The sequence below is a fragment of the Eleutherodactylus coqui genome, chromosome 13 (assembly GCF_035609145.1).
Source record: "Eleutherodactylus coqui strain aEleCoq1 chromosome 13, aEleCoq1.hap1, whole genome shotgun sequence".
Taxonomy (NCBI): domain Eukaryota; kingdom Metazoa; phylum Chordata; class Amphibia; order Anura; family Eleutherodactylidae; genus Eleutherodactylus; species Eleutherodactylus coqui.
Window position 1 is genome coordinate 70,311,015 of NC_089849.1, and position 13,122 is coordinate 70,324,136.

At 44.2% G+C, this 13,122-nt stretch overlaps 1 protein-coding gene across 1 annotated transcript in view; it reads right to left on the minus strand.

The window, feature by feature from the left end:
- The window catches only part of CASKIN2 (CASK interacting protein 2), a 44,778-nt gene that overhangs the window by 21,949 nt on the left and 9,707 nt on the right, over positions 1-13,122 (minus strand). The window lies entirely within an intron of this gene.

The window sequence follows — 13,122 nt, forward strand, 5'->3', positions numbered from 1 at the left end:
GACAAGAATGAAGGTCTATTGCCATGCTCTGCATGCTTGTGGTCGATCACACAAACACTGCGGCCATGCATAGCTATGTCCTGCAGGGACTGCTTAGCAAAGTGGGGTTTGTACTGGAAAAAAAAAGGGGGGGAAGGGGAAGGGGGGGTATAGCTGGCTCGAATGTAGATGATTCATTCAGTAGAAGGGAGTCACACAACTATTAAGTAACTTCAGGGCCGGGACAGGAAAGAGTTCCTATAACTGCGCTCTGCAGGAATTGTGGTCACACCAAGACTTTTCCATCTCTATTGCAGGATATGATCTAAAAGCTGCTGCTAAGACAATTGAGAGCCGAGGTGTCACTTCCACAAGTCCCTGTAATGTCACGCTGAATGTAAGGTCACCTAGTAGGGACATTTTTTGGTGGGGAGCGCCATCCTATTGCTTTATGCAGTGCCTGAACGGAGTGTACAAGGCAGTATAAATAATATGAAGTAATTTCGAGATACGCTTTGTAACCCTATGAGCAATACATTCACACTGCACTACACTAGATTTTCCATTATGAAGTGGTTAAAGGGATTTCCAGCTTTAACCCTTTCCAATCCAGCGTCGGTCCTTGTCCGACATTGAGATTTCCCTGTATAGCTCCCATGTCGGGCGAGGTCCGACACACGATTCTAGCACTATGCAGAAGGAAAGTCTGACATCGGAGCCCCCTTCTGTATGTGTATATTACACTACACAGGGGAACGGTTCCACATCCAACCAGTTTTCTGCATATGGATATATCAAGAAAGGAAAGATAAAAAAGCGGTAATAATCTTTACTTGTATACCGGCAACTTATTCCGCAGCGCTTTCAAGCATTGGAGAACACAGACAATACAACAATTACCTGTTATGTACAATCAGTTTGAAACAAACTGGGTGGGGGTGATACAGGAGGTACAAGGTGGGGAGGGGGGGGGGATGAGGCATGGGGGAACACAGGCAGTACGGGAATTACATGTGGAAATCAGTTATTAGAAAGTAAACGGGTTGTGGTGGTAAGGAGGTGCAGGGGTAGAGGACATATGCAATAGGGAGCATGGAAGGTGTGGGGTCCATAGGGTGGGGCAGGGGGACTAGGTCAGGAAATTTGGTATGCCTCCCTGAAGAGGTGCATTTTTAGGATGCGTCTGAAGTTTCGTGCATTGGGAACTGTCCGGATGTCTTGGGGTAGAGCGTTCCAGAGGATGGGTGCTGCTCTGGTGAAGTCCTGGAGGCGAGCGTGGGATGTTCGTATTAGAGGGGTGTTTAGTCTGAGTGTGTTAGTGGATCGGAGTGAGCGGGCTGGGTGGTGTACGGACAGGAGGGAGGCGATGTACGGTGGCGCAGCGCCATGGAGGGCTTTGTGGGTGAGGGTGATGAGTTTACATTTAGTTCTGTAGTGGACGGGCAGCCGATGCAGTGACTGGCATAGTGCAGAGGCATCTGAGAAATGGCTGGATAGAAAAAATGAGCCTAGCTGCTGCATTTAGTAGTCCAGTCGGGGGGGGGGGGGGGGGGGGGGGTGAGGGCGACAAGTGTCTTTAGCGTGCCCGTGGTTAGGAATGACTGGATTTTAGCAATAGAGTAAAGCCTCTACTAGCAATACAGTAAAACGTCTACTAGATTACCTCTACAGGATCCCTGCCGATCAACATCTACTAAGGCCGATTTCAAGTAAGGCTGTATTTTTTAGCCAAAATTTTGTCTCTAGTAACATTGGTTGCCTTTAACAATACCGGCGTGTACCGGCCCATGCGACGTTGCTGCTGAACCCACCAGACCTTCTCCTTGGCGTCTCCTCCTGCTACTAATGCAACCCACCCTTATCCATCATCAGCAACGGGTAATACACTAGTATAGTACAGTACAATTGCACTCCAATGTAACAGCACAGAGAACACAGTGATAACACTGAGGACAGATGATGTAGTAGATGTGACCTGTAGTCCTATGTAACAGCACAGAGAACACACAGTAACATGTTAAAGGTTAATTTATTCTTTACAGCAGTCTTTTATATTCATTTATTATTGCTTTTGGTATTAAAGACCATATTTATTCTCCACTAATGTGGTTTGGTGCGTTTTTTGGAACGTCTAGAGCGAATTAATTGAATTTACATTGATTCCTATGAAAATAATTACCTCGACTTTCATTGGTTTCAGGTAAAGACGATTGCTTTTGGACGGATTAACAACGAAATTGGATTGGATAGGGTTAAAGGGGTATTTCAGGACTTTAGTAACTTTATTTAGTGACAGGTCATCAATAGATGATCGCCAGGGACCCGCTGCCGCTATAATCATCGGAGGTAGCAGAAAGTGTTGACGATAGAGCAGCTCCTACTGAAGGGAGCAGCGCTGTAATACCAAACTGGGCCAGTTCTAAATGGTTAGCACTTTCTGCTTCCTCTGATGACCATAGCAGCAGCAGAACTGGGTATAAGCCGATAAGCAGGCATATAAGCGGCAGGTCCCTGACGATCATCTATTGATGACCAGTCATCAATAGAGAAAGTTAGCAAAGTCTCAGAATACCCCTTTAAACTATGCTTGGCCGAACTTCAGGATAAGCCATCTTAGTAGATTAGCGGGGTCTTCCTCCTAGGACCCTCACCAATTAGCCGTTTGCTGGACCTGTGCATTCATGCACAAAGCAGATTCCTGATGGAAGCAAACTCTCTGACCCCACTGCGGTATTGGGTTAATATTACACTCCATGTTCCCATTTATTTCATTTGGTACTTTGTACTAACAAAGTGGGCCACTGCGGCGGGATCAGAGCGGTCTGCATCTGGCAGAAACCAGACAAGCTCTGTGCATTAGTGCACGGTCTCACCAGGCTGCTGATCGGCAGGGATCCTGGGCTGATCTGCTATTGATGGACAACCCCTTTAATTACTTTCCTTATGCCACATTTACACCACCATATGAAAAAAAAAATCAATACCAAATCAGCACCCTGTACAAATGAGTAAAGCATGCCTGTAACAGTTTGACCGCATGATGTTCCAAAAAGTTATTGTATAAAGTTGTGTTATGGATCACCTACCGTACAGAAGATATGGGTACCGTATAGCAGGGGTCCCCAACTCCGGTCCTCAAGGCACCCCAACAGGTCATGTTTTCAGGATATCCTATGGTAAGAACACCTGTGGCAATGTCTGAGGCATGGGCAATAATTACATCACCTGTGCAACACTGAGGAAATCCTGAAAACATGACCTGTTGGGGGTCCGTGAGGACTGGAGTTGGGGAACACTGCCGTATAGGATCCAAAGTATTTGCTATATGAAAACCAGTCCACTATTTAGAGAATGAAAATGGTATTCACAATGTACCCATATGGAGGTTTTTACGACAAAAAACACCCCAGAAATTCTGCCATTATTTTAGGGCTTGGTTTTCTAATCTGGATCAGCACGATTAATGCGATACCAAGTTTATATAGAATTTTTCTAAGCAATAGAACTAGATTTTTAAAGAAAAACAATTGAATCTGCATCTTCGCATTCTAAGATCCAGAACATTTCTATTTTTCATCAGCAGGAAAAGCGGAGCTGTGTGGGGACTTGTTTTTTGCGGTAAGAGTTGCAGTTTTATTGGTACTATTTTGAGGTACATGTAGCTTTTGGATTGCTTTTTATTGGGATTTTTGGGAGACGAACAAAACAAAAATAGAAATTCTGGCATTTTGTAAAATTATTTTTACAGCTTTCACTGTGCATGATAAATGAACTATTTTCATTGTTTGTGTCGTTAGGAATGCAGTTCTACCCATAATGTGTTGCTTTTTAAAAGCATTTATAGGGTATTTTATCTATTTAATATTGGTTTTGTAGGAAAAAATTGTGCATTTTTTTAACTGGATTTTTTCTTCTTTAAATTAGATTTTATTAAACTTTTAACGTCATTTTTCAGTCCATGACGGGGTCTTGAAGATGTGATCGAGCACTTGGACAGTACACTGCATTACTTATATAGTGCATTCAACTAAGCCTAAGACAGCAGCCTATTGGACTCTGTCAGAGGCGGCATCTAATGCCTAATTTAGACACAACGATTATCGCTCAAAAGACATCTTTACACGGCAAGATGATCGCTCAAAAGTCGCTCAAATGGCAGTTTGAGTGACAGTTTTGAGAGTGGGTATGCAGAACACAGGCAACATCCCCCCGCAGTGATTTTCAGGGAAGGACTTTAAATATAAGCCCTTCCCTGAAAATCATCCATAGCATGTGTAAAAAATAAATAAAAAAAAAAATAAAAATTATATATATATATATATATATATATATATATATATATATATATATATATATATATATATATATACACACACACTCACCTCTCTGCAGCTGCCGGGGCTCAGTTGGGTCTTCTCCCTGCACTGCTCTGAAGTTCTTTCATCAGGCGGGGATTTAAAATCCCCATCTGCTGAAAGAGCTGTATCTGATTGGCTGAGCGCTCAGCCAATCCCAGGCATTCAATGAATGACAGATGAGCGCTGCCTGTGAATGGTCACAGCACTCAGCTAATCACAGGCTGCACTCGGACATTCATTGAATTCAAACCATTAGTACCATCTTGCAATCGCACTGCGGGGTGCTGATGGGTTACAGAAAGAGACACACACACACTTCCTGCCCAGTTACCTGCTCACACGCTGCAGTTGCTATTGATTGTGCATGTAAGGAGTTAAACTGCAAGAATCTGGGGTTCCTCTGCGCTTGGTAGTTCTAGCAGGAGCCTGGCTGTTAGAAACTGTATTCTAACACAACAAATACGTCAACTTTCTGTTATTCTATGTTTATTATAAAACCCAATAAAACAAATTAGTGTAAAGAAAAGATGTATGTGCAGGTTTAAAGCCCATTAGTGAGGTCAGTAAAAAGGCTTGTTGGGTCTACGTCCCTTCTACCTACACTGGTAACATCTAGGCACCATCCATGCTCGTGGTCAGACCACGACTTGGTTCTCGCAGTGGTCCATTGTGACGAGATCCCCAAGCCCATAAATAAATGGAGACTCAATGAAGCTCTTATCCGAGATCCCAATATATCAGGTCAAATCCATAATCAGATTTCAGACTTCTTTGGTCCGAATTCTACCCAGGAATCGCACCCCCACTGGGTTTGGCTCACTCATAAGGCCTGTATCAGAGGACAGCTAATCCGTCTAGCTTCCCAGAGAAAAAAAGAGAAATCGCAAGCTTATTTGGCCCTTGAGAGGAGACCATTTCTGCTTAAAACTTATAAATCAACGCAATCCTTCGAGGGCCACCATCAAAGAAATTACGGATATTAAGATTCAGCTGAACGCCCTTTTATCGGGCGCTCCAGTGGACGGGCTACAAATATTATAAATTTGCTAATAAGCCAGACAGATTACTAGCAGCAAAATTAAGAGAGGCAGAGGATGAACTCAGTATTCAAGCTATATACTCCCCCCAACACAACCAGCTCTAACCCAGACAGGATATATAATGCGGTTGCCACATACTACTCGTTCCTATATAAAGAACATAGGGGGAATGTAGAGGTCGCAGGACCTACTTTCTTAGAATCCCTCCCGCTGCCCACCCTGTCTCAAGACCAACGAGACCATCTAAACAAAGACGTCACTGCGGAAGAAATAAGTCACGCCATTGATAACCTAAAGTTGGGGAAAGCCCCGGGCCCCGATGGCTATACTGCAATCTATTATAAAAATACAAAGATATTCTGTTGAGACCATTACAGAATCCATTCCAATCTCTTTTGAAAGGCGACCCCCCCCCCCTTCAGGAATTTTTAAATTCCAACTGAACGGTCATTCCTAAGGCTAATAAGGACCCTCTATCACCCAAGAGCTATAGGCCGATCTCGTTAATTAAATATCGATTACTAAATCTTCACTTCTATTCTAGCAGCTCGCCTGAACCAATTCCTTCCAAGCCTCATCGATAAAAAGCAGGTGGGGTTCATCCCATCTAGACACGCCCCAGATAATATTTAGCACCTTTCTGATGTTGATTACGGTACTCTAAAGATACAAAAATCCCCGTCACATTATTAGCTCTTGATATTGAAAAAGCCTTTGACTCTCTCGCCTGGGATTATCTGCTCTTTATCTTGCGGCGTATGGGTTTCGATGGCACCTTTGTACGTGCTATTGGAGCGTTGTATTCCACTCCCTCCACTCGATTAAAACTGCCTACAAAGAGACTCCTATCCCAATTAGGAGGGGCACGCGACAAGACTGTCCCCTCTCGCTAGTGTTATTCGCGTTAGCAATTGAACTCCGAGCAATAGTGAGGGGAGTGGAATACAAATTGAGCCTATTCGCTGATGATTTACTGCTTACACTAACCCAGCCATTAACTTCCTTACCCAATCTAATGGGGCTATTGGAAAAGTGGGCACCACTCTTGGGACTTAAAATCAGTTCTGATAAATGTGATATTGATCTAAATTTCGGATTCCAACATCAACACCAATATATCCCCCTACCTGGGAATCAACTTGACTACATCGTTAGCGACTTTATATAAATGGAATTACCCCCACCCCCCCAATACAAAAACTGTTGGCGGATCTGACCGAATGGGATGACCCTCTATTGTCATGGGTGGGGAGGATTCACGCAGTGAAAATGAATCTATGGCCTCGCATACTGTATTTATTCAGGACACTACCTATCCCAATCCCCCGCCCAGTTATAGCAAACCTACAGCGATGTATCCTTCAATTTATTTGGGCTTCAAAACGACCAAGAATTAAAAATACCCTCATGCATTACCACAAAAACAAGGGTGGGCTTTCCGTAACTAATCTATGGAAAGGAAATACTATGTTGCGGACCAATCGGCCCAATGGATAACGACATTGAAGGGGGGGGGGTCAAGGCCCCACTATGGGTCGATATGGAGTCATCCAGAATAACCCCGCAGACTTTTCCTTCCCTTATATGGTCAGATAGCCCCATAAGCCCAAATCTATACAACAAAAGTCCACTCACTTTATATTCCACGAGAATATGGAGAAATATCCGGTTTAAATCTAAGCTTTCTGATAGACCTTCTAGGATGCTTCCTATCATTCCGAACACAAGATTCCCACCAAGCATGGATCTGATCCACTTTCAATAGTGGAAGATTAATGAACTGACAGACCTCCACCATTTGGCGACGGGATCCCATCTATGAACACTTACCCAATTTCAAACTAAATGTAATCCTCCGGTAACTGAAATTTACAGAGCAAATCAAGTTTTCCATTTTCTGCATTCACCGAGTTTGCCACGGGTAATTCCCGAGATGGCAATGTTCGAAAGAATATGCAAAAATGACCCCGTGAGGAAGGGAACCTTATCCTTACTATATAACGTATTGAATAATCCCATTACAGAAGGCAAGCTCCCGTTCATGCGAAAGTGGGAAACAGAGTTACAAATCCACATGTCAGAGGAAAGATGGCATCATTGCTGCGAAACTATCACTAAGGGCAGCCATCAGGTCTCCCTAATGGAGACATCCATCAAGATCCTGCATCAGACACATTTAGTTCCAGTTAGGATAAATACATTTTTCCCCTCAGTTTCACCTCCATGTTTCAGAGGTTGTACAGAAATGGGGTCTCAGGCGCATATATGGTGGAGATGTCTGGTGGTAGCCAGACTGTGGTCCCAGGTTCACAGGTTATTGGAGAGGCTACTTAAAAGGTCCACTTCCATAATCCCCAATGCTGTTTCTATTAGGAGACCCCCCTACAGGAATTAAATATCAAGCACATAAACTGATCCAGTATGTATGCATGGCAACCAGGATCCATACAGAGGCTAGGTGGAAGTAGCCCACCCTGTCATTTAAATGGGTTGTCTTGCGCCGAAACGTGTTTTGTTTTCTTTCAATAAGCCCCCCGTTCGGCGCGAGACAAACCCAAAGGATGGGTTAAAAAAAAAAAAAAAAAGAGTTTATTACTTACCCGAATCCCCACTCTGCAACGACTTCTTTCTTCCCTCTCCAAGATGGCCGCCGGGATCTTCACCCACGATGCACCGCGGGCTCTGTGCGGTCCATTGCCGATTCCAGCCTCCTGATTGGCTGGAATCGGCACACGTGACGGGGCGGAGCTACGATGACGACGCGGGACCAGCTCTCCAGCACGAGCGGCCCCATTCACCAGGCAGAAGACCGGACTGCGCAAGCGCGTCTAAAAACGCCAGAAAACAGCAAATTTAGACAGATCCATGGCGACGGGGACGCTAGCAACGGAGCAGGTAAGTGAATAACTTCTGTATGGCTCATATTTAATGCACGATGTATATTACAAAGTGCATTAATATGGCCATACAGAAGTGTATAACCCCACTTGCTGCCGCGAGACAACCCCTTTAATGATGCCTAGAATCGGATCTCTCAGATTGCTTTGTATGAAAAGTTGCACGCCATACAAACAGACACTTTAGCGAGATATAGTGAACTATGGAGACCCTGGATTGAGATGCTTGATATTCCAGGTCTTAGTCATAACCGGCTCTCAATCTAGAACTTTCCCAATGATCATCTAACCTTTAAAGGGCTTATGTTGCATTGTTACCTACTGTAACTATTGTGTTACGAAAAAAGCCTAGACCTATGATTTAGTTTAGTTTAGTTGTTTAATTAGAATTCTATTTAATATTCAGGAACTTTTGATATTCTAGAATTTTGCTTATTAGAAGAAAATATTTGAAAGGAATACTCAAAATGTATGAAAATGGATCACTGTTATTCCCTTTACTCATCATCCCCCCCCCCCCTGCGTGGGGTAAAGTGAAAGCATGAATGACAAATGTATCAATTTTTGTATCCTAATAACACCCGTTGAAACTAAAAAGGCGTGTTGGCCGCCACTAAGGAGATAATATGACAATGTGGCTCTCGGACCAGGAAAGTATGTGCACCCCTAGTCTACACAGATGCAATTTTGTTGTCTACTAATATTAACACTCATATGGTATTTGATAGAAGAAAAAAAATTTCTACAGCGGAAGGATTATGCAAAAAGAGCTTCATATCAAGCAACAGCTTCGAGCGGTATGGAGAAGTAATACGGTCATGTACATAAGCCCTTACACTACGGGATACTTTTCCCATTTTGGGATACGTTCAGAAGCACCAAAATTCACATTGTGTTTAACGCAGAAACCGTGTATAATTCCGTGATATCGGTACGGTCTTTGGTGCAGATCCGCAGGGGATTCACCCTTCCAATAGAAGGTGTAGTCTGCTGCGGATGCGCAACAAAGTGCGTACCGATGGTGCAACATTATACACAGTGTAACGCAGAAACAATGTGGATTTTTGGCGTTTGATAGATCACCAAATATCCAGTGACAGCCATCCCAAGATCCAAACTGCAGAATCCTGATCCCATTCCAGTCTCCGAGCTCTAAAGAGTATCTACTTAGAAGTGGTAAAAGGTACTTGTCACCTTAAACATGGCGTCTGATCCGTAGATCGATACATAGAATGACATCAGTACGCCGCCCAAGTTGGGAAGCTGAAAGTTTCGGTCCAGAGCTGCCTGATGGGACAGTTGCTTTTATCTGAAAGCGCAGCACAAGTGATGATAGCAGGAGATAAAACAGCCACAACAGTAAGCCGGCAGCGGAATGCCGAGCTGCTAGAAATCCTTCACTGGGCTACTTGTAGCCACCGGACCGCATGTTGTACAGGCCTGGTCTTGTGGGATAAGATTCAGTATATCTAGTTTTATTTATTTAAGTCCCTGCTCTTTATGTGCTTAGGAGTCCAGTGGGCGGTCCCATCATCCATTGACAGCCATCCTTGCCTGACTGGCCATCGAGAGATAGCTGTCAGTCACTGATAGGACCGCCCACTGGACGCCTAAGCATATGAAAAGCAGGGGTTTAAATGGAAAAAAAAAACAAAAAAAAAAACACAAGTTATATTGAATCTTTTTCTACTAAACTATATATCAATCTGCCCTTTCTTCTCTATAACATTTTCCTTTAAAGGGAACCTATCACATTTGAGCCCCATAAACTACGTTATGGGGCTTAAATGTGATGGAAGAGGGAATTCAGAGAGTTGGGTTTCATACTCACCGGGTGCTCCGTTCCTGGCCAAGTCTTCAGCCGGCTGTGTGTGCGCTCTGTCATTCATCTCTATAGGAGAGTGCACTTACCAAGTTCTTGGGGGCACCTGATGAGTTTGAAAACACTATCCCTGGACCCCTCAGTCCATCACCTCTGAGCCCCATAACGTAGTTTGTGGGGCTCAAATGCGATGACAGGTTTCCTTGAATCTTAATAAGTACCAGTATTATTAATGGCAAAAATAAGCGCTGCAGATTTTACTATTTTTACCGTAAAAGAGCAAAAAAGGGAAATGCTGACTTTAGTGTGAACAAAGCAAAAAGTTAACTTTTTTTCACTGGAAATTTTTGAAGTTTTAGCCTACTTCCAGCTTTGACCAACCATAATGATAAACTGCAATGGCAGATGGTTAGAAAAATGGGTGGCACTACAAAGCTTCAAGGGGAAGAGTGAGATAGAAGGGATCGAAAGTTATTGTATCGAAGCGCTGTGCATCTGCCATGCCGTACCGTACTTCGATGTATACTCTAGCTGCTATAAAATGTAGTGTCAAGAAGAAGAGCGCCAGCTTCTTGTATCATGGCAAGAGTTCAGGGGCGTCTGCTCCACGGCTTATAAATCAGACCGTGACATTTATTAATTGGTTGCATCAGCCTGGTCACAGATTAAAAGGAATTTTATGTCATATATTAGTTTAGGATAAGAGCAAGAAGGAGAAAGCTCGTAACGCAGCATAATGATAGGATAAGACGTCTGCAGGTCCTGCTCAGACATGCATCTTACTGGAACCAGTTCTTGTGCATTCCTCTACAAGCAGCATCCTGCAACCAGAGGACCAGGAGAGGAGGAGGCCAATTGTATTAGAAATCAGGACCCCGAGGGAGCAGATTATGGAGACAAAAAAAAAAGAAGAATAGGGGAGGCTGAAAGGCGGGGTGGGAACACTTGTTCTAGCTCATTTTAAGAGCAGTTTCAATCGACCAGTTTAGAACATGTCCATCCAATTCCAAAACGGATAATACAAGTCTACTTTACTGGGCACCGAATGGAGTCTTCCAGTGTTATTCTATAGAGACAATCAGGAAACTGAGGTCTATAGACCTATGGCTAGGAAGACCCTGTCCACCATAGATGGTTGGAGCATCTGGTGTCACTATCCCATCCACATCATTTTAGAAGTGAGGTTTCACCGATTACTGTCGAGTGCATTAGGGTGAATACCCACGAACGGATCTCTACTGCGTTTCCCACGGCAGAAATCCGCCCGTGAATTCCCCGGCTATTAGGTTCTATTGAACCTAAATGCTTTCTGCCTGCCAATGCTCACACGCAGAATTCTACTGCGGATTTCCACAGCGGGAAATAAATCATGGCCTGTTCTATTTGCCGCAGATTTACACCGCGGGAGGTCTGCAATAATATAGCATTAATGGAGTGCGCGGAAATGCGCTAAGAATTCCCAGACCACTTGCAGACACTTGTTTAATATCGCAGTACTCCCAGAGCGTAAATCTGCAGGCGTATCCCGCAACGCTCGTGGGCATGAGCCCTTAGGCTGTATTTGCATGGGCGAATGTGATGTAGGTTATGAAAAACTGACCATTTTGCTGCAATTTCTCTATGCATGCAATGCATTTTTGAGATAAAAGCTCCCAATAGGGTGAAGGCACAAAGGTCCTAGCAGGACAGTGTGGATTGATTTGTCCCAGCGCTGCAGCCTTAGCCTGAGGGTTACTATTGTTCTTAGGCTTACATTATTACTTGTAAATGCTGCCATGTTACCGCTGCCGCATCAGTGGTCCGTGACGGCCGGTCCTGGGAAAGCACAGTCACTTCAGTTTGGACTCCTTGCTGCCGACGGCAAGCAGCAGTTCTATAGCGAGGGGGAATTCCTGGTGGCGTCAAGATACAATAATGTGAGCGTAAGGGCGCCTGCACACTGGCGAGAAAATTGTGTGAGAGCGAGTGAAAACGCATGATTTTGAAACCAATGAATTTCAATGGTTTCATTCTTATTTGCAATGTTTTCACTCCTGCAATATCACCCATTGTTTCCAATGGGGCCACAGCAACAGCGCCGGCCCAATTGATAGCAATGGGAGAAAATCGGGATCCCCTGCTGTGGCTGTGACAGTTGCAGCAGGGGATTCCTTTATCCCCACAGGGATGTGAAGCGGTCACAGCCAGGGGTTTAACCTTGCTCTCAATGGGGCCTGCGGCAGCAGCGCTGGCCCCATTGAAAGAAATGGGAGAAGATGGTGATCTCCTGCCGCTGCTGTGACAACTGCAACAGGGGATTCCTTTATCCCCGTGGGGAGTTACCTCATCACTGAACACTGTGACAGCAGGGTTGTTCAACGCTGAGGGGTCTCCCCTCAGGGATGAAGGAATCCGACAGTGATGCGAGGCTGTTTCTACATGAAAACGCCTCGCATCCAGGGGTTTTCATAAGGTTTGCGAGAGCGATATCAGGACGTGAATCATGGCCCAATATCGCTCTCGCCAGTGTGCAGGAGCTCTTAGGGTGGCCCAAAAAAACTCATCTTTCAACTATAAAGCAAGACACCCTCTAATTTTTTTTCTCGTTAACAAGCTTTTATTTGGGGCACAGTTTCAGGTTCTTAGGTCTACGACAAGATTGTGCTCAGAGACCATGAGTTTTCAGGCTTTCATCAAAAATAGTCTTCTTTTCAGGTACATGTCTCATTACGCATATTTACTTATGTCATGACCTGTAGGCTATATGTAATTATTTTATTTCAGGACTTATTCCATTCAGTATGCCACCAACACGGCAAAGTAGGGAAACCTACCTTGTAGGGCTATGTGATCTCCAGACAGAATTACACAATATACGGCAGCTTTGAGCACCATCTTGCAGTTGGAATTAAAAGCTCCAACTTTCTCCTAACGTTACCATTAGCAGATGGAACACATTGGGACGGTGTCTTGCTGTATAGCTGACACTTTATTTTTTGCCATATCTCTGTGGGCCACCCTAGTGTGTGTTTCTTACCGAGTTTTGG